This window comes from Triturus cristatus, chromosome 8 (assembly GCF_964204655.1).
Source record: "Triturus cristatus chromosome 8, aTriCri1.1, whole genome shotgun sequence".
Lineage (NCBI taxonomy): Eukaryota > Metazoa > Chordata > Amphibia > Caudata > Salamandridae > Triturus > Triturus cristatus.
In genome coordinates, this window is record NC_140591.1 from 1,254,616,145 (window position 1) to 1,254,639,531 (window position 23,387).

Genomic DNA, 23,387 nt, shown 5'->3' on the forward strand with positions numbered 1-23,387 from the left:
TTATTATAGTTACGCTCAGATGTCACACCTACAAAACCATAGTTATAGTTACCTTAGCTAACAATAACTTGCGCCCAGCAATGCACAGCCTCTGTCCTCACATATTGCATCACTCATGACATGGTCAGTGACATCACTCATGACATCACCGATTGCATCTTAAATTACATCACTGAAGACATCATGTAGTGATTGTGAGTGTTTCTAAAGGTTTATGAGTATTACACATAAATACTAAGATGCTACGGAAGTGAAATTAGTATACTATGTGTACTTTGTAGGTTTTAAATTTCTTTAAAACTTAAGGAATCAGGAATCGCAGAGAGGAAGTAACATACCCTCTCTTCTCCCTTTCTCACCTCCACGCTCAAAATTCCAGGTTCAATCCATAGTGTTACACAGAGGCGAGTGGGTCATGCTCCCCTAATTTAAGTCTAGCAACACACCTTCATCTTTGGGAGCCCAGAATCCTGAAGGGTTGCTTCAGCTGACAGGCTGGAGACTCCCATTGATAGAGGTTACACTGTTAAAGACATTTAATTGATTATGGCAGCATCAAAGATGAGTGTGGTTCTTATGATTATCAGGAGACATTCATTGGGCTTATTCATATGCATTTAGCCACGTCATTTTGGAGAGATTTCAAATACGCATTATTGTCGAAATATTGAGTGCAGTAAAAGGACACTATTTGAGCATTACTTGAAATATACTACACATTTCAGAGAAATGACAGTTACTTTTCAGGTGCATTCTGATAATTGCAGGACACTTTGTGCTACCAAGTCAATTCAAATTCAATTCAAATATCTTTTTTCGGTGTTATGTTGATAATACCATATAAGCACAATATATAATGCATCATAAAAATTGGTATAGTACAATATATACAATCACAAAGCAGACCAAATGTGGACAAGATGGCAATTCATTCTTAAATGTTCATAGACAGCACAAGTCCAGAATAAATGAAACTACAAATCACATCTGTCAAGAGTACTAGATTAAAACATTATAGATAGTGCAAAAACCATTAAATGAATCTACAAGCTTTTAGCTAACCAAATAAATGAAACCAGTGGTAGTTATGAAAATCTAGCAAATTATTTGCAGCTCACCCTGAAATTAATGGCGGATTTTAGAAACCTTAATACGTGGAATATGACATTGCCCGTCAACATCTGGAGGAATATATAAGCAGGCTGGAGTTGGTTAAAATCAGCCTGCTTCAGAATCGGAATTTTAAAAAAAATTCTATGGGTCTCAAAAAATGGGCAAAACATTGTAAAATGGACCATGTCCTGCGGAGATGAACCATCGCAGCTGCAGGACAAAAAGGATTGTCCTCTATTTGACACCCTTCGGATATGTGAGAAGTAGATAAAAAAGGTCAAGCCGAAATCTAATCAGAAGGAACCGGTCATAGGAGTTCATGAGGCCCAGTAAGTACGGCTCTGCCTTCACTGTAGTCCTTAATATGACAAAGCCATGTACGCTGGGCTTCATGAGCTCCCGCACCTCCCTTATCGTAGTCTGACAGAGACTAAATGCTGTGTTGAGGAGCGCTAAATCTTCCTTTCGCCTTCCATTGGGGTTAGAAAAAGATGTCTTCTTCCCAGGCCCATAAGATTCCTTTCAATGTAATGAAGCCATGGAACCTTGGATGCATAATCCAGGGCCAGGTAGTCTTTAAGGATTGCCTTATTTAGTGAATCCCCCTTCTTGACCCATATTTTTAACCAGCGGGACACTGGGCGGAAAGCTACCAGGTCTATAATATATGGCATGCCTAGCTCTTCATGGACGATAAAAGATGGGATACCCTGGGGAACAGAAAGCATTCGTCTCATGAATATATTTTCTGCTAACTGAATGTCCTTTGTGTCCACACATCCCCAGATTTCGCTACCATAAAGAGCCTTAGACAAAGACTTGGCCTTGTAGAGCTCCACAAGAGCCCTTACTGGTCTTTTCCCCAGTCTAATAGCAAAGTTAAAAATTGCGGTGGGCTCCCTGTTGTGGTCATTACTCTTTCATATAAGTTGTGGGTCCCAATTCATTTTATCATCCAAGAGTATCCCCAAGTAGGAGAACGTAGATGTTTTAGGGATCGCGGTAGTCCCTATTCTGAATGTATAAGGTCTGCTAGACCGCACCCCCACCTGCATGGCATATGACTTAGTGTTATTAATCCTCAAATCCAAATCTACCATGAACTGAACAAAAGTGGCTAATAGAGTTTGCAAACCCCTCTCCGTCCTTGCCATCAAGAGGGCGTTGTCTGCACATAGCAGAACCGGGAGACCTCGCTTTCCTGTCGGGGGTAATCAGCCTAAGACTCCAGAAGAGTTTTCTCTAAGTTGTTTATATAAAGGTTAAAACATAACGGGGCCAAAAGAGAGGTAGTCCTCAGGTCAAGGAAGTGCCTTTTGTAGGTTTGGTGTAAATCTGTTCAGTAGATTCTGAGAAAATAGCCTTTAAATCAATATATATATCTGAGCCAGCTTACGGTGCGCTTACGGTGCGCTTACCGTACGTGTACGTTGACGTGCGCGAGTGCGATTCTGATTGGCTGTTAGATCTTAGTAAACATTCGAATCGGTCGAAACCAGGAAGCGGCGGCCGCCATTTTCTCTCTCGGACTCTGGGGGGGGGATGAAAAACAAAGAGAATAAACATGTAAAGGGACTGTTTAGACTGCTCCCAACCACCTAGGCTTGCTAACTGAGTCACCAAAGAACCCCCAAGGCCAAAAAATCAAATTTTTTTTTACGAAAATTCGCCGATTACGATTACGCATAACTCACGCGACCGCAATCCTCTGCTGATGACATATGTGTCTTTATGAAAAAAAAATATTTGTAATATATGTATAGCTAAAATTTAATGGAAGAAGACATGGGCAAATAAGTGTCTAAATACAGTATTAGCATCAGCAGAGGATTGCGGTCGCGTGAGTTATAGTTGCCTGCACTAACTATAACGTGGAATTTCATTGGTTTTTTACGAGTGAAATGTACAGCTAACTATAACTTGTGTGAAACCTATGGTTTTTTCACTGAATTTGCAAGGTTTTTTAAATGCTAATTCCTAACTATAACGTGTGTGAAACCTATGGTTTTTTCAGTGAATATATATATATATATGTCGCTCCTCCGCACAGACAAAGTGCGGCACCCTTAAGGCGGGTGTATTCAAATGCGACGGTGCCCGGCAAAATCCATTGTCCCTCCCAAATTCCTTACCTTTGTAAGATGGCGCTCGCGATGTGCTGGCCATCATCCCTCCACTATTTCTATGATCTCAAAGCGTTTGTCTGTTTATAAAATGACGCCTCGCGATGCATTGGGTAACAACACTGAGGAAGGACTAGTTCCGAACGCGTTTGTTGTTTTTGCCGAAATAAATCAGGCTGCAAAAACTACCCCCGTGGGTGCTTGAGATTCCTTTTGTACAACTAAGAGGAATTTGGGAGCGACAATATATATATATATATATATATGTATGTATGTATGTATGTATGTATGTATGTATATATATATATATATATATATATTTTCTCTCCACAACTCACTGTTTGTCACAGGAAACACTCGGACACCTTGTTGTGCTGCAAAAAGTCTTTATTGGTAGACTCAAACAACGCGTTTCGGCTTACGCCTTTCTCACGCATAAGACAGGTCAGGCAAAATATAAAATGCAGTAGCCGACGCGTTCAAAATTCTCTTTTGAAGAAGACGCACTGATGGAACTTTGGTTATCAAGCCATATGAAAATGATAAAATGCACTGTATAAAATGTGTGAGCCCAGTACATAAGTAGTGTTGAAAACAAAACCTGAGATTGGATTTACAATTTAGAGCCCTGAAGAAGTCCCTTCGGGACGAAACGCGTCGGCTGCTGGATTTGATATTTTGCCTGTCCTGTCGCATCGTGAAAGCGAAATTAATAAAAAACGTACATGAAAAAAGACATTATATTGCCTTAGAAGTTTTTCTACGAATATATAAAGACTACTCTCTTAAAAGTGTTTTTGACTTGCTTATAACTTTGGTGCCGTTTGACGAATCTTTGCAAAATTTTCCCAAAAAAGTACATGGCTGTGTCTTATTGTGCATAGGAAGTTTTGGGGTGAGCCATCAAGCGGGGACTTAGAAAAACGGATGTTCAAAAAAGTGTGTTTCCCATGGTAAATCCCATAGGGATTTTGAACATGACTAATACCAAATTTGGCAGAACGGCAGGTCTTGGTTCAGAAAGCAAACTTTTTGTTTTTTGGTGTAAATCTGTTCAGGCGTTTAGGAGATATTAAAGAAAAAATACATTTGTATATCTAGAGGTGCTTATCCTCCGTGAATCCTCCCAATCGTATGCAGAGATCTGACAGGATGCTAACAATTCAACTAGAAAGTGTTGACAGCCATCTTGGGACTCAGATTCAGTCAAGTCTGAAACAAAAATACAACAACAAAAAGAGAAGGAGGCAGGGTGGGAATACCCTGACCCCTTAAGCCTGGTGCTGGGGTCCCCCAAGGACCCCACCAGGGCCAAAAATATTTTTTGTTTTTAAGTTCACGACACAAAATCACAACAGATTTACAAATTCATGGCATTTTTTTTAAAATCTAATGCGGTCTCCTGCGCTTGTTTAATCATCGGCCACTAGGTGGGCCTGGTCCCATGGTGAGTGTATACTAAACAAAAGGGGAGGGTTCGCATATGCCCCCTCCCAAGGGCAATTTGAACCCCAGGGACAACCACCTTAAAAGGCCCCCTGTGACCTTTAAAGACCCCGGGAACTACCACCTCTCTGGGGATACATTACAGAATAGGAGGGGGCTGTGCAGACCCCATATTCGGCTCATAGTTGCCCTGGAGACCACCACCTCCTTCGGGCTTTCACAGTAAATTGGAGGGGGGCCACATGGTACCCTCCCCATGGTACCCCCTCCGGACCACCACCTCCCCTGGGTTTTGTAAGTTTTTTCGAATGAGGGGGCCACACGGCCCCCCTCCTGGGCTGTTCTCTGCCCCAGGAACCACCCCCTCCTTGGGGCAGGCCCTTCAAAATGTAAGGAGGGGGCAACACAGCCCCCCTCCTGGAGCCAATAATGGCCCTGGGGACACCACCCCCAGGGCTGACTTTCTATGTCCTGAGTTGCCCTCCCTCAGCTGCTCTTGCTTGGTGGGAGTTTCAACAGGTCCCACCAAGCGAGAGTAAACAGTAAGGGCCTGATTACAAGTTTGGTGGTCCAACCCCCCCGAACACCATGTGCATGGCCGCCAGTAGACTGCAGCGCTGTCAGTCTTTAGACCTCCGTTTTACAACCTTACCACGACGCCCATGGTGTGACTGCAGCAGTCTTGCGGAGGTGGGAAATGGTTTTCTATATCCATCAATGCCTGTTTGTACATTTCTACTACACGTGTGTTGAATGTTCACATATGCATGATACATGTGGAAAAATCCCACCTACGCATTGCTGGAGTCTGGTCCATATGGGTGCAGTCCAGGCAATGGTTATATGGTACAAAAAGGACTTATCTATAGAGTGTCACAAACATGGTTAATTTCATTGGAGTGAAGATGCTGCTGTGAAGGAGGGGCCTAGAAAAAGCGATCCACTTCAAACTATGCTGGGTAGAACAGGAGAGAGATGAGTATGCACCTATAATCCTTAATGTCTGCCATCTCGAATCTGGCGGTCCCACCGCCATGGTCAGCTCGTTGGAAAGCCAATTTGTAATACAGATGTCAGTGAATCTCCTCAGTACAACACTATGGCAGCTGCCTTTTCCCTACTGTAACCCCAGTGGTGTGCTTGTGGTGCCGGCGCTTCAGCCACGGTTTGTGCAAATGCAATCCGCACATCTTGTAACATGACGGTCGGACCATCAAGCTCACAGTGGTCGGACTGCAGGTACAGTGGTTCATGGACCACCATACTCGTAGTAAGGACTTAAGTCTGCTACCAGTGGAATTCTTTGTCAATATAAGCTGAAATGTAGTGCCTATTTTCTTGAGCTCACTGTATCTTTTCAGGTTTTTATATTAGGGCGTATCTGTTTGCATAACGGTTTCTTTGACACCTAAATTAACCTAATATCGGATCTTAACTCTGCCTCCTCATCAGTCTTTTAACTGAGTCAAACAATATTGTCCTATCCAATTGCCACCTCAACAGATCACTACATGCTTCACCTGATATTTATTTCTTGCTCAATGTGTACATTTTGTAGCCCTCATCTCATGCAATATTAGCATGTTGTGAATGCAAACATAGACATAGAAGTCTGCTGTCCCTTGCATATCTACATCTCTGCATTAGCTGCTTTTCTCAAGAATTTGCAGAAGGATAGGTTATTGCTGAGTCAGCCTCCAGTCCAAGTAAAAGCTCCAATAAATTATTTCACTTTAGAAGCACTGCTGTTCTCCAGAACACTACACATTTCCCATTTCTCTGCACTTGATAGATGTTCTTCATCATCTAACACAACATCCAGTGGCTTATGCACTGGCATTATCACCATTACACAGCTACTGATTCATGTAATGCAGAACCCAGGCTGCTGCCCCTAACCAGGGCCTATATTTTACGTTTATGTTGATTATGCTTTGTTGATCTTCACACTGTCAAATCATTCTTGCAGGTTCCAAGAGGTTCAGGACCATTTATGTATATCCCACTCAATGTGTATTTGCAGTGGTGGGGGAGCAAACAACATCTAAATCGTAATCATACAATAAATGAGTTTCTGTCTAGATACTTTTAATTTTTTTATGCTTGCACTCAAAAGGGACTTAGACGTAGTAAAGAACTATTGTAAAGTCTCAGTTTATGGTTGATCTTCATGTGATTTCCAGCAGACCATGATGGGGGTTTGCACTGTTCAAAGTTTTTACCTTCCATCTCAGAAAACATTTTGGAGTGCAAAGAGTTCCAGTTGAGCAAAGTCGAAGGCTGAAGCATGCAAGAGTTTCTCAAAATTGGATATGTCATTATCAAGCGCATGCTAAAACCATGCATTTTGGAACGAAAAGCTCAGAGAAGGAAAAATTATTTTGATTTTGGAGGGAAAGCATCACTCTTTCTTTGTCTGCAATCTCTGCTACAGGTAACCCCTTGGAATATTCACTTTTTGTTTAAAAAAAATCAAGTAAGTTCAATGCAGTACTTCCCAAAACGTTTGCTGTGTGAGACATGGCAGGTAATCCTATTTGTGTTCCTATTTCTGTTTTTTTGTTGTTTTTTTGCTGTTGGATGGCCTGGAATTAGTGGCAAGGGCCCTTGTGGCAGTAAGTTGTTTTTTAAGGGACACATTTTCCACATTTTTGAAATGGTGGAAGCCTAGTCTTAAACATAAAGTTTCTCTATTTCCTTTTGTGAATTTTGCACAGAATTGTGAATCATGTTACTTTACTGTTTGGAGCCTAATTGACACTGCAGTAGTCCATGGGTGTATATTTTATGTGTTTTTCACAATTCTCAATAGTGCAGTACTACGTGTTTTGTAATCAATGTATGGGATTCTTGACAGCCTTGTATTAAATGCAAAATATAGGTTATTTTTTCTCTACATGTGCTTGTTAGTGGCTAGTGCCGGGTTGGCTCTGGAGTTGAGTTCAGGTCCATTAAGCCAAGCATATTCCTTTTTTCTTAGCTGCCTTCTCCATTTGCTTGCCCACCATTTTTGTATGTTTGTGTATGTGTAACATGGTTGCTTTTGAGCCTGATTCACAAAGGTAAACTTACACTTTTGTAAACTTACATGATTGATTGCTATTCATAAAGGTATTTTTTGAGTAGTATATTTATGAGTGCAGAGTCTACGTACATGAAAAGAAAGGAATCTCTTAGCTTTTTCTCTATGGAGACTCCACATCTATAAAGATAATACTTATAAAATACCTTTGTGAATAGCAAACAATCTCAAACTGACACAAAATTGTTGTTTATGTTTGTGAATCAGGCCCATATTTTTTACTTTTTTTCTACAACCTTTATCAGAATTTTGGCAGAGTACTTGGTGTTGCCTTTGTGTTTGTGCTTGGGGAACCTATTTGATTTTCTTTTCTGACCTTGCTGATTTACTGGTGGTGGCTAAAGGTAGTCCCATCTGTGGGCACATAATATTTTACCTATTTCTGCTCAATCCATTCCCTGCAATGCTAAAAGACATTTTTGGCAGAGGTAAGGTGCTCTAGTCAGAATAGGGCAGCACATTCTTTGAACTCCTTGCCTACCCTTTTGCTGATCATGCGATGGTGGCCATTTTGTGTAGCCAGTGTATGTGTGTTGTTCAGAGACTGCAATTTTACGTTGCTCTCCATGCCTCCCTCTTCGCTGATCATTCGACTGTGGTCTTTTGTGGAGCCATTGAGGGTGTGCGCCAAGTTTCTTTGCTCTTTTTGCTCATTGTTAGGTCCCGTCTTAAGCACAAATGCGGAATTTACAATTCTTAGATGCCCTGATATATCTGATGCCCACCCTAGTAACTATACCATAATACATCACAACTGAACTTCTAAACTAGGGGATCATCCCAGCATCATTGTCAAAGATTTGGAATTCCCCGAACCTTGTTCTTCTCCATGTCCCCCACCGGCCGTTGCCCTGAGAGGTTCATGCTCCCCCTGGTGAATACCTCGATCAGCCATTGAGGGTCGACCAAGACTTCCTTTGAGGGGTCCCTCTATGAGGAGCGCCCATCTTAAGTCCTCCTTGTATACAAGGCATTAAAATTAACAGACTCTTCCCTGCACTCCGAGAGGCAGCCATCTCGGATTGGTCAGCCACTGTGCAACTCTACTGATCTACAACACAGCACTGCAGTTCCTATAAACTAACATACAGGATTACGAAAACAACACTGTCACCTCTCCCTCTCTCAAAAATCTACACCCTATAGACAGATCTGATCCACCTGACTCCATGGGAGAACACTTGATAATTATACAGAAGCATAGCCCTGCGGTACCCTTTACCTAATCAAGCAAGATTATGAAAAGATCACTTTCACTCTCCCGTCCCTCAAAAAGGTACACCCTATTAACTGGTCGGATCCACCTAAATCCACAGAAGGACACAGGGAGTGTCTTGGAACCTCCACAGTGGCGACCACCTTAAACTGATCTTTCACCTATATATCTGCATATCACGCTCAGGCTAAGCACTGTCGTTTCAAACCTCACTGAACAGGTCCTACTTATGTAGACATCCCTAGGTCCATCGCCGACTAGGAATTCCCCTCAGTAAATGTAACTACAGAGCTCCAAATAAGGTTCCGGAACCTCCCCATCCCTGGCAGCATCCCTGCAAATCCCGCTCAATCAAATCGTACCTCACTGATCAGGTCTGACTTATGTAGTCATCACTAAGACCATTTGGGGAAGGGAACGGCCCTCTAACTGAAGCGTCATAGCTCTAAATAGGGTTCCACTACTTCCTCCATCCCTGGCAGCATCCATGACAGCATCCATAAGACATCAAGACCTCTACCCACTGACCTCAATACTGGTACCTAAGCTCTGAGAGAGTACCCTCTTATAATCTAAGATGACAACAAGATACTCAAACCAGAAATCACAGGCTAACTCAGAACCCCTCACCCCTATACAACTGAACAACCTGAAACCCCAAAGCCCGATCTCATTCTCCATCACCTACCCCCTCAACCTCTCACCTAATGCCACCAAAATCTTCAAACATAGACAACACCCAGAAACAAACATTGCAGATGTTTACTTCAACACATCCAAAGGACAAAAGAAAACAGATGTCATCTTCTACACCACTTGTCCGGCAAAATGGAGATCTAACCTAGTAAACTTTCTACGAATACCAAATACCACCAACATCACATATGGCCAAAAACTGCTGATTTCCAATTCACCCATCTTCAAAGGCTATGCCACCATAACTCTACACAGAAACGATAACGTCATGATACAAGAAAAATGACACACACTTGTGCTCATTTGAATAAATATTCCCAAGCCTATGCAAATCCATCTCCCAGTGCTCTAGTAACCCAACCACAACCTAACTCGCCCCTTCGAGACCAACACAGGGAACAACACACAGGAGATTCACAAGAGGCTCAAACTCCATCTCTACCACTAACTCACTCTCGGCCCTCAGGGCATACACCTCAGATCCTACTACCCCTATCTCTCACAAACCCAACCCAACCTCTCACTCTTTTGTAGCAGACCACTCAGCCAGCCCCAGGACATCAGCCAGAGATGTGCCCAACACCAATACCAGTATTAGACCTCAACCCAATAACCCCTTAAACTCACTTCCTAACACCCCCACTCTCTCTCCATCGAACCCCATATCCATGATCGACTTAGCTAAACGTCTAACTCACTTGGAAAGACAACTCAAGTCACTCTCTCTATTGAAACTAATACCCACAAATGGTGTCATTTAATGTCAAATTCACCTAGAAAGACAACTCAACATAATAACTCAGGGCTACAACAACGTCCTGATGAGCCTTAAAACCTATTCCCACTATGTTAAACGCTCTCACCTCCACTCTTGCAATACCATCAGGCAACCCCTTCGGCCATCCAAAACCCAGACAAACAGCTGGCATACAACCCCTCTCAATGACCAATTGAATGAGCCCCAAGATGTCCCAGAGTGAAGCGGCAGAGCTAGCAAACACTTATGACCCTATGACAACCCTGAACCCTCCCACCTCCAACATCCAGGTAATCACCAGAATGGGCAGAGATACTAACCCTACTAGGGCCACTAGTCCACCATCACAGTTCACCGTAGTACCGATGGCACCCCATTCCCAGAAGCACACTAACATCAGCATGATGAACTGCATGCTCATAAATTGTCAGTCAGCAACCAGGCACGCAGCAGAGCTGACACCATCATATACCACAACATTGCCATCGCGTTCATCACAGAAACTTGGCTAAATTAATTCTCCTATCAAAGTCTGACCTTCCAGGCCCTCCAGGCTTCTCCATCATCAAGAAGGACAGAGAGGACCACCAAGGCGGTGGCATACCCATCGTACATGAAAACAGCATCACTATGGCAGTAGCAAATTACCTCTCCTATCCCACATTTGAATATCTCAGCACCACTATAACATAAAAAGACAACAACGTGACTTAATATCACCTTCTCTACCACACCCCAGGGAACTTGCTCACCTTTGGTGAACACCTACGTGATCTTATAACACACATGTCTCTCTCTCTAACGCCAACAAAATAATCCTTGGTGACTTCAATCTCCACTGGAATAACAAGAAGGGCTCACTAACCTATCCCTAAATGAAATCTTACTCAGCTAAGATCTCTCCCAACATTGCAAAGAGCAAACCCACAACACAGGCTCAACCCTAGGTGCCATTTTAGCTCAAAATGAAACGATGAGCATATACAAAACACATCCTGTTGACTGGTTGGATTACAACATCATTCTGTTGAACATCAACCATGCAGAAGCACATCAGAAACAATGCCAAAAAAACCTTCAATGTTCTAGAAACCTCTGCCAAATTTCCTAATCTGACCTTGAAGATTTCTGCACTATGCCCCATTCCTTGAAACAGCCTCACAACAGAGGAGCTTACCACTCACCACAAATCGAAAAAGAAAACCGACCTGGACCAGTTAGTCCATCTGAAATTAAAAAAGGTCAGTGACACTTCCGCAAGATCCTGGTTCAACAAAGAATTCGGATACATCCTACTCATTACTGGTCGACATGTTTCAGTCTCCGGGACTGTTGGGATGCAGTAGGTGTTCGGCCGGCAGTTGATTCATGCTGAATGTTGCTAGTACCTAAGGAGCCGTGTGATCTTTGTTTACACACACTTTTGGCTTTTGGGAAATACTTGAAAGTCCTCTACAAAACCGTGAGTCCTTTCGGTTTATTGCACCACAGGTTAGGGCAAGCCTTAGCGTGCTTATACCGCCATGGTGCCTTTTTGGGTCCTGAAGAAAGCTTCATGTAATGCGTCTAGAAGCTGAAACATGTCAACCAGTAATGAGTAGGATGTACCTGGTCAATTAAAAACAGCGAGGAACATCCAATTTTACTTGTTTTTACTAGTGCTGGGTTTTTCCGCCATTAAAATTATTTTGGTTAAAATCTTTGCACTTTTTAATTTTGCACTTTTTTCACTTATCACACAATTTTTTAATAAGCACATAACCATCACCGAGCTCCGCTCTAATTAAGCCTTGAAGCACACCAGGGATGCAGTAGGCATCTCTCGTGGAAACCTATGATGAAGCATGTCACCAACCAGGTTGGTGAGTGAGGGTTCTTTTATCAAATTTGAGTGATTTGTTACACGTGTATGTACATGTGCATATACATTTATAAGTCTATATATATTTAAGATTACCTTTCTCTTTTTTGTATCACACACTCTTCCGTTGTTTAAACATTCATTGTCTAGGGGGACTAAGAGTGGTTCTTCGCCCTCTCTCTCTCGTTGTTTTTTGATCCACAAAGAACTCAACACAAAAAGAAGATAAACAAGAGCTGCGGAAAGACTTTGGAGAGCCAACCCATCCAAATCCACCTCCACCAGCTCAGAAGAGAACATAGGAAATACAAAAATCACATCCTAAAAGAAAAAGCCTCCTTCTTCCACAATGCGCTTGACAAAGCAAGAAATCGCGCAAAAGAACTCTTTAACATCGTCAAACAACAAACCACCAAACCAACCATAGATGCCCCCGCTGTCTCAAAGGAATGCTGTGTCAACTTTGCCAAATTCTTTAACAACAAAATCAGGAAGATCAAATTCTCCCTGGACCACCACATGTGGGCATCCACTAGCAACTCCTTCCCCACAACAGAGTTTAAAATAACCTTAGCATACTCCCCGATCCCCAAAACAGAGGCCTCTTTCACAGAGACTACCTGACCCAACCAGTGCCTAAGGCCCCCAAAAGCACCAAAGAGTTGGGAGACATTCAACCCACTCATGTAAGAGGACATATCAATGGTGATTACAAGATCCATTCCCTCCTCCCACTATGCAGACCCACTCCCAGAGTTCCTGGCAAAACACCTCAACCATGATTTAATACCTTTATGCTCCCTGAGCAAAAGGATTATACCTGACTGCCTCAAACAAGGACAAATAACCCCCCGCTAAAAAAAAAAAAAGGCACAGACCCAGAGCACCCCAACTATTTCAGGCCCTTCTCCAACCATCCCTTCATGGCAAAAATTCTCAAGAAATGTGCTCTCTCCCAACTCAACCAACACATTGACATAAATAACCTACTTGACTCATACCAGTCGGGTATCATTAAGGGATGCGGCACGGAAACAGCGATACTGAATATAGCAAATGACATTAACATATCCGGAGACACAAACAGATGCTGCCTGCTCATTCTCCTGGACCAATCAGCGGCCTTCGACACAGTCGACCATAAGCTAGTTTTGGGCTCCATGAAACAATGAATTAGAGCATATGGCACAGTTCTGCAATGGTTCACCTCATTTCTGCACAACCGCTCCTAACTAATCAAAATGAACAACTCAAATTCCGACACCTCTGCCATCACCAGAGGTGTCCCCTAAGCCGCAGTCCTGTCGCTGACTCTCTTCAACATCTACATGGAGCCCCTCACCGCAATACTCATATGAGCAAAATTGTCTACCACTTTTATGTGGGTTATGTAACAATGGGGTAACTCAAAATACCACTGGACCCGGGTAGCATACAGTACAAAAGAGAATGGCCACAGTGGAAATCAATTTTTACAAGATATTTAATTAAGTCATTCAAACATCACCATAATAAATTCAAATAATTGTGATTTTATTTCTATCACATGATTATCGTTGACAGCAACAAATTGTCTGTACATTTAATTCACATGGTGCTCGGAGAAGGGAATAGAGTGTTCAGGAGGGATTGTGTGCTGGTGAAGGTAATAGGAAAGGAAAGGCAATGTGCATTATATACATCAGATATAGCTGAAACCTATCCAGCCTAATGATGGCAGCAGTAGTGGTCCGTGGAGGGAGTGACGGTGGGGCAGTGAGGCGTGGCGGGGGAGGGGCAGGGTGGAAAATGTAAACACCGGAATATGGATGACCGGAGGTAAGTACACATGTAAATAAGTGAAACGAATTTCGTTGCGCGCGCTGCATTGCATTTTGCGATGCAGCGCGAGCAAAGGAATTTGTTTTACTTATTTAAATGTGTACTTACCTCCGGTCATCCATATTCCGGTGTTTACATTTCACCACCCTGCCCCTCCCCCGCCCCTCCCCCGCCCCGCCTCACTGCCCCACCGTCACTCCCTCCACGGACCGCTACTGGATGGCAGATTATTACAAAACAAACATAACAAAATATATGCGCAGATAATTAATCTCTGTCGTCTATGCTTGAAAAGTAGAAAGACCGTCGACATTTCGACCCCTATATGGCCTTATATGATGATCAGGTAAATCCAATACATATTTTTCCTAAAGCAGCAGTTGTATCTTACTGTAGTATAGTGCACAGAGTCCTAAAGTCCGAAAAACAGACAGGAATAAAGAGGAGAGGCACGACAAAACTGATGTCCTATTCGCGAACATCTCACTACAATATACCTTTCTGACTCTCTACTCCTCATCTAACATTATCCTCAATTAAAAAAAAACCCAACCAATTTGCACCTCCCAAAACACTTCAGACACACAGGTTCACATGTTCTCCTGGACCCGTGCAATGCCCTTACTCTCAAGACTGTCACTAAGTCACTTGAATAGTATAAGGACGTACAAATGGCAAGAGGGCCTCAGATAAAAACAAGCAAAATCACATGGTAATCGCAATGTTATGGACAGTAACAAAATAGAACAAAATCTGCTGGCATGTTCAATAGAATAAAAGACAGCTTCAACATGTATGTGCGCTAAATCTCTTCCCCTTCGACAAAGGGAAAAAATCCCAAAAGTACCACTGTACTTTGGCTGAGGTTTGGTGAGCAAGGGACATAATTCTTTTTTACTCTCCTTCAGGTGCAAAACGAATAAATATTTTATTTGACATGTCAATGGAGATTCCACAACTGACATTTCATTAAAGACATCTGTGTCTGCTGAGGCGCTTAAGCTGCTGTTTACATCTTTCAAAGCCTGATGAATCTGTTTTGGGCTACACTGCATGCTTCTGCTGTACATCAATAAAGTCGTGTTAACTCTCTCCACCAAATGATGAACGACTGTGATTCAAGAACTACTTATGCGCTCTGCATTGCCTCGCGGTGGTTTATTAACTCTTGATTTTCGTTAGACAAAACATTTATGTTTTTTAAGAAGGACGGTTCACAGGAAAACAATGGTTATGAAAAAACATGTGTTTGTCACATGTTTAAAATAATAAAACGTTTTACTTGTGAATGATATTCTGCCTCGCCTCTGGCTTCTGCCCTTTGGGGCATATTTGCAAGGAATTGCCGCAGTGTGGCGCTGTGGCAAGTTGTGCAGCACCGCACCATTTAAAAAACGCAGGGATGTGCCGTATTTACAAGAATTCGGTGCACCCCTGTGTTTTCCCTTGCTCTGGTGCTAAAAGTAGCTGCCTAGCGCCAACAGAGACACCCTTGTACCACAATGAAAGGGTACCTGAGTTTCAGGGATGATTGCTTATGTGCAGGAAGGTGTCCCTTCCTGCACATAAACAGTCAATGATGGTGATGTATTACTTTTATGTGTGCTGCAGAAATAGCAAATAAACATTATTTAATGATATGTTTTGTGCAGGAAGGGAAACCTTCCTGCACAAAAAGAATCATTAATGGTGTTTTGCTCTTTCTATGTGTGCTGCATGTGCTGCACATAGAAAAAGTGAAAAAGAGGAGAAATAAAAGTATTTCCCTCATTGCGTTAATCTAACGCCTCTTGCTGCATGGCGTTAGTTTTTGGCGCTGCCTCAGATTTAGACAAGCCTGTAAATCTGGGGCAGTGTCAAAGAGCAATGGGAGTTGCGGTGGAACGCCCACAGCGACACCCACTGCACGCCCCTTTCATGCAGATACCTGCTTGAAAGGATACCATATTTACTAAGCGGCAATAAGCCATGCAAAGTGGCTTAACGCCGCTTTGTAAATATGGTGCAGACATTGCACCACTGAAACGTCGAAAAATTGACATTCAGGTAGCACAATCCCCTTGTACATATGCCCCCATACCTTTACAAATGGCCTGACAACATTACAAGTGGCATAATGCAAGCCCCTGCAAATCTAATGAGTTCAGCTTAGTCCCCACCAATTCTGAGATCTGAATACCCTCTTTGAACCTTGTGTCCAAGTAGTTATGGTTCCACAAATTGCGAGGAGGAGTCAAGTCAGCATTAGAATTGCAACCAACTACACCACCAGTTCCACAAAGTGGCAATAGTCAGAAGCTGGTACATTGCAAAACCAATACATAAATATATAGATTAATCTAATTTTGCTAAGTTTTAAATAGAATCAGCTACCTTGATGACTTACAAGATGTCCGGGCACTATTTCCTGTTAGTAAAGATAGACAGAATGTCATTACTATAATTTGCTAATTAATGAAAATGCTACGCTATGCTAACTTTATAGTCATAGGTGACCTTAATCTACAGCTTGAGGATGAAACATGCCAGGCGACTGTTTCTCTGTTTGCAGACCTAGAAGTCCTTCAGTTCACTCAGGTGGTACGGGCCCCTACACATAGATTGGGACACACGCTGGATCCCATTTTCTCTAACTCTGCTAGGCTGGCAGTGGATCCACCTTTTCCCCTTATATGATTTGACCACTGTGCCATTCCCTTCAGGGTTGCTCTGACTACACCATTGCATACACCTAATACAGGAAAGCAGATTAGGATACGGAAATGGGCTAAGGTTACTTTTCAGCTCCTTTTTTGAGTGACTGTGCAGATATAGCCAATGTGCAACTAGAGGAATGAAAAAACCTGGGGCACTTGATCAAATTGCACACATTACATGAATCACACAGTAAGACATACTAAGCCCTCGGCAGAGTGGTTTAATGAGCAACACCTTATGCTAAGAAAATCTGCAAACGCTTAGAACGTGCTTGGTGCAAGAATTTCAGCCCAGTGATAATGATAATTATCGTGGGGCCTTGAAGGAGTACCACAAACAGATTAGGGATACACAACGCTGTTCCTATATGTAAAAAATTGAGTAAGTACAAAACTTCTCTCAGTAACTGTTTTCTATGTGATATCGCTATCCTCTTTGAACCGCGTCTCAGCATCTATTATATTCTTTGTTTATTGCAGTAACTTGATCGCTCACCTTTTCTCTGATAAAGTCTCCACTATCTATGCTAGTTTCCCTGAGACAGTAGAGATGCTCCATGTCTTGAAGTTTGGTTTGAACATTCTGTGGAGGGGGTAGGGATTTCCAGCTTCAATCTCCTAACCTCGGAGGATCTCCTTCCTCTGTTGACAGAGGTTAAATCAGGGTCACCTTCCGGCCCTGTCTCGCCCAATAATTTGGAATTAGGGATGAAGGCCATATTGTAGGGGTGGGCGGAATTTGCGAAATTCACTTTCGCAAATAATCGCGAAAATGTAAAAAATCTCCGCAAACACGCGGAAATATCGCGAAGATGCTGAAGTTTTGTTCCCGCCCGTTCGCGGTGTTTTCTGCGTGGTCGCGGCTCGCCAACTTACCCATGCGGTTGCTAACGGTCGTGGCCATCTTGTTTTCACTTGTCTCGCGGGGCATGATCGCGAGAAGAAAGACGTGATCGCGCGACGAATGACGTTACTGCGGGCGTGAACTGTCACGAGACAGCGCAAATGGCTACCAACAATCCAACATCTCGTGGAGAACGCGACCGGATCGGGAAAACTTGTCGGTGAACGCGGGATTCAGGTAAGGCGATCGCGCGCACGCGAGAATGTATTAGTTTACAGCGCGAGCAAGCCAAAAATTTCTGGTAAAATGCGGTTTGCCGAAATTTTGACATCGCGCTCTCCGCGGAACGCGAAAATGTCAAATTATCACTATTTCCGCGAGCAGAACGGAATTTTAGCCCAGGCCTACCATATTGCCCATGCTATGTGACCTACTTAATAATTCCTTTGAGTTAGGTCAGGTTCCTAAGACATGGAAGCATGCCAACATAGACCCACTCCTAAAAAAGCCTTTTCTGGACTCCATGAAGCCAGAATATTTTAGGCCCATTTCCCTGCTTCCCTTCTTTTCCAAAGTGGCTGAGCAGCATATAAATAAACAGCTGTCAAACTTCATTGAAGCTAGGGAACTGCTTCACTAGGTCCAGTTGGCTTTCCGTCCGCGGTTCAGACCAGAATCTGCATTGCTGTTAGCCTCAGAATCTCTTAGGCTGGTGGTGGGCAGGGGAAACACTGCAGCAGTGATAACTCTGGATCTCAGTGAGCCTTCAATGGCTTATCCCACAACCTTCTGCTCGAACTTTTGTGGAACTTCGGCATCGGAGCTAAAGCTTTGTAGTGGCTAGCATCTTTTGAACAGAATTTCACTTCGCAGGTGGCTCACAAATCTTTTCTATCTGAGGTTTTCCCACTGCATCAGGTGGTGCCACAGGGCTCAGCGTTGAGCTCCACATTATTCAATCTGTACATGCACCCCCTAGCTGATATCGTTGAGCGTTATGGCTTTAATATTGTGTGATACACCGATGATATGCAGCTCATCCTCATGCTGTCCCAGGACGAAAGGGGCACTGCAGCTCTACTGAGATGCTGTTTGTCAGAAATAGCTGAGTAAATGAACCATAGCTGTCTCAAACTAAATGTTGGAAAAACTGAGGTTCTTATCCTAGGGAAGCAACCATCAATCTGATCCTCTGCATGTTGACCAGTTTCACTTGGGCCACATCCTGATCCCAAGCCGAAAGTTAAGAATCTCTGCATTTGGTTTGAAGCAATACTCATTCGACAGTCAGACCACCATACTAGTGAGGAAATGTTTTGGGATCCTGAAACCCTGAAAAAGATCTTGATGTTCCTATCATAAGCCACCAGGAAGTCAGTGGTCCAGGCCCTGGTATTGTCCAGATTTGTCTACTGCAATGTACTATATCTGGGAGTATCACAATTTAGATTGCGGATGCTACAAAGGATCCAGAATGCAGCAGCTCACCTGTTGTTGAGCCTTCCGAGGCACTCACCTACAGATCCAGCTCTTGCTAATCTACATTTGCATCCATTGGGCAAGAGAATTTCATTTAAAGCCATGTGTTACTTTCAGCGAACCCTAAATGGAAAAGGACCTCAGTATTTGCACTCTCTTGTCAAACCCTATTTTCCTGGCAGAAGTCTCAGGTCTGCAGGGGCCTCTTTAACCACTATGCCACTGTGAAAAGAGCATGCATGGGAGGGTGCTCTTTTAGGTTGCTGTCCTCCAAAAAGTGTAATGCCCAGCCTCTGGCACTCAGACAAGAAGATAAGGAACTGGCTTTTCATAAGAAACTTTAAACCTGGCTTTTTAGACAGATGTAAGGCCTATTTTGGGAGCTTGTTGTCAAGGTGCTGTGTCTGAGAATTAAATCCTAGTGCGGAGACGCTTCAGTTAAAGTAACCAGGCGCTCTATAAATAATTGTATTGTTATTGTATTATTATGTAAGCAGGTGTCCCACTAACATTTTATGTTTACATCTGAAAGGTACATGCGCCAGGGTCTCACTCTCTTCATTCCAGAAACACTAAACACTTATTTTATTGTAAACACCCCTGCAGAGATCCACTAACAGTTCAAAAGGAAACTGTTCACATCTGAGCCACAAAAGAAGCCTCCTACAGCCAGTTTGTTAATGTTAATGGGTTTATAAAGCGCTCGATTACCAAATAGTGTCATGACGCTGATCTGAGAGGAATTTGTTTTGCTGAAACGAAAACTGTTGATTGAAAAGCCAAGTTTTCAGGCTTTTCTAAAATGTAGAAGACTGGAAGAGCCCTTTAAAGTTTAGGGGAGGGTGTTCCAGAACTTAGCTGTACCAGTCACAAAACTTAGTCGCCACCAGTGTGCCTTCTTGAACCTGGGGACGGTCACAATTTCCTTGGAGATTGAAGTAAGAGATCTTGCCATAATATACCAGTGGAATGTGTCAAGAAGAGTTGGGGGTCCTATGTGTCAAAGTGCTTTAAAGGCTGTACACAGTGATTTGAACATAATTATTTTCTTGATGGGCAGCCGATGAAGGGTTCTCCATACTTTGATAGTTGATGTCAACACTGCCGGTCCTGCTACATCACATACGCGGGGACTGGCAGAGGAGTATAAAACACCTGCGATCCAACACAGAAACGTTTCATATTCTAGTGTCTGGAATCAAGCCTTTGTTTCCGGTTACGCACCTGTTTTCCAGCCGCGGTCGGTAGTAGGAGTAACTGCAGGGTGGTGACGTAGGGAGGGGGAGGGGCAGGGTGGGGGGTAGTAAACTATGGATTACGGAGGTGTACAGGTAAGTTAACATATAAATTAATAAAACAAATTTTGTTGCGTACACTGCATCCCCAAATGCGATGCTGTACACGCAACGTAATTCGTTTTATTAATTTAAATGTTAATTTACCTGTAAACCTCCGTAATCCATAGTTTACTACCCCCCACCACATTGCACCTCCCCCTCCCCACGTCACCGCCCTGCAGTTAATCCTACTACTGACCGCGGCTGCTGTTTTCTTCCGGGTCGTCGCGGGGTGTAGGTGTTCCTGTTCGGTGGCTCCTACGGCACTCGGCATCTCCTCGCGTCTTTACTGCTTGGCCATCGGCATCCATAGAATCCTTCGGCAGTGCTGGCAGTTTCCTTTGGCAGCTCCTTCGGCACTGCATTCCTTTCTCCATATTACAGTAAAACAACAAGATTTAATAGACCTGCAATACGGTAACAGCGCAGTCGCGCTGCACACAAATATATTATATATTTTTCACTTCTAATGCTTACCTGTAGTTCACATCCTTGGAGATTCTGTTATTTTGCCTTGCTTATTTAACTCAGAGCATTCCTGAAAAGATTAGGAACCCTATGTTACATGTTCCCTGACTATAAGGAGACTTTCAATTGTTGTAAATGCTTGATTTGTATCCAGATAGTAAGGAGAGAATATCCTACTCTAAGATCCATCCCAGAGGTCATTAGGTGGATGTAGAGTGTCTTCCTTCCTTGACCATAGTTCTCCACCTCTATATGCACATAATGGATATTTGTTTATATTAATTTATTTTGCATATATGGCTGTAACCTCACTTGAACCTTTTCTGTTTCCTTTGTGGAAGAAAGGAATAATTAGGTAATTTAGACTTTTCCACGCTATTCAATATAAATCTTTCACACTTAGTAAATATATTTTTCTGACTGCCTTATCTCTTTTAGGTAGAGATATCTTCTGGTTGCCTGGTCCATCCCATAAGTGAGGGATGACATGGGACACATTATGCGTCCATCCCTGTTTTTTTCCCTTCTTTCCCTGGTTCACTGCCATTTACTTTGACTTAGTTGGGTATGCCGGTGACCAGGGGGAAGTAGAGATCTCGCTTCCTTGCATGGCGTTCCTGTGGAACGGTGCTGTGCTGGCTTCGGAAGCCGAATAGGGAGGGATTTAGAAGATTATTTTGGGTGATGAAAGTGGCAAGTTGTTGGTTGAGCACTTTGTACAGAATTTTAGCCTGCAGGGGAAGACGATTTTACAAATTGAGGAAATTGAATCCATGAAATGCCACTATGATGTTTGGGCCATGGGACCTTTTCAACTGCATGTACTGACAGTCAAGAGCATCATCAGTAAAACTCACCTTCCGCTTTTTAGTTCAGAAATATGTTTATTAAGGGAAATACAAAACTCAATACAAAAAACTAAGAAACAATACATAGTCACATGAAACATCCTTTGAATACAAGAAGGAGGTAAGTGGAAATACAATCAAAATTGGTCTATCTAAAAAAAAAGGATTAATAGAAAGAAAATTACAGAAAGCGCAAACTGCAATGCAAAGGGGGAACAATGTAGCAAATGGAAAATTACAACAAAAGAAATAATGGAGGGTCGGAAACTTCTTTTTGTACAGGAGTTATAGAAAATAAGCGCTTGGCACTAGCTTCGATGAATGTTTTAAAGGGTAGCCACAGACATAAACGTTTCGTAGCCATGGTAATGGGATATACGAAGGCTGTATCTAGTCTGTGATTATAGCAAATAGCATACCACCAAGCTTGATAGGATAGTTTGGTGAAGCCCTACAATTTTTAGTAATCTGTTGAAAGGCAACTGCCAATAAAAGGTCTATAATTTTTGTGTTAGATGCATGGTCTGACCATACCGGGGCCAAACTACCTAAAAATACATTGGGTATAGAGAAAGGAAAGCTGGAGTGAAAAATTGAGTTGATTTGGGCCCATACATTTTTCCAAAAATCATGGACAGGTGGACATGTAATAAGTAAAGGATGAAGGTCTGCATAAGGGGAAGCGCATGTCCAGCAAACATCCAAAATACAAGCATTTTTTTTTATATAGAATAGCTGGAGAGAACAAGAGCCTATTGTAGATAAAAAAGAGTGTTTGCGTGGTATTAGCAGCTCTTGAGGATTTTCTAATTTTACTCCATATCTTGTTCCAAAAAGTAGTTGACCACTCAACATCCAGGTCTTGCTCCCAGGAGAGTTCTATTTTGGATTTATCCCTTGGAATGCACGAAACTTGTAAATAATTATAAATAGCAGAAGCTTTGGGGTTAGCTTGTAACAGAGAGTGTAATTTATCAACCGGAGAATTGACAGGGGTAGTGAAGGAATTAGGAGGTGAGCAACAGGTGTATGTATCCAGAATAGCTTGTTTTAAAAATGTGTATTTAGATTGGAAAGAGGATGGAAAACCAAACAGACTTTTGACCTGCGTGAAGGACATGATTTGATCTTGTCTGTATAGTTGTTGAACCCATATTAGACCCCTTTGCCTCCATGTTTTCCAGGAAAATCGTTTATCCCGTATCAATATCAAGCTGTTGTGCCATATTGTGAATTTGGAGAGAGAAGTTCCATTTATAGGATCAGTTGAGTTTGCAGGTTGCAGAAGCTTAGATGTATATTTAATTATGGGGGTCGAAAGGTACGGTGGTTTTCGTGAGAATGAAAGGTATTCTTGAAAGGAGAAAGGGAATAGAAAGGAGAGCTCAAGTTTAGTCCACAAGGGTTGGTTTGCAGAGGAGTGTGAGAGCCATCTGGATGAATGTCAAAGCAAAAAAGATTTTTGATGTGTAGGGAAGTTAGGAAAATTAACACCACCCTCTGATTTTGGGCAGGTCAACTTTGATATGGACATACAAGATTTTTTATTACACCAAAGGAAGAATGATAGCAAGGAGTTTACTTTTGTAAAAAAATTTGA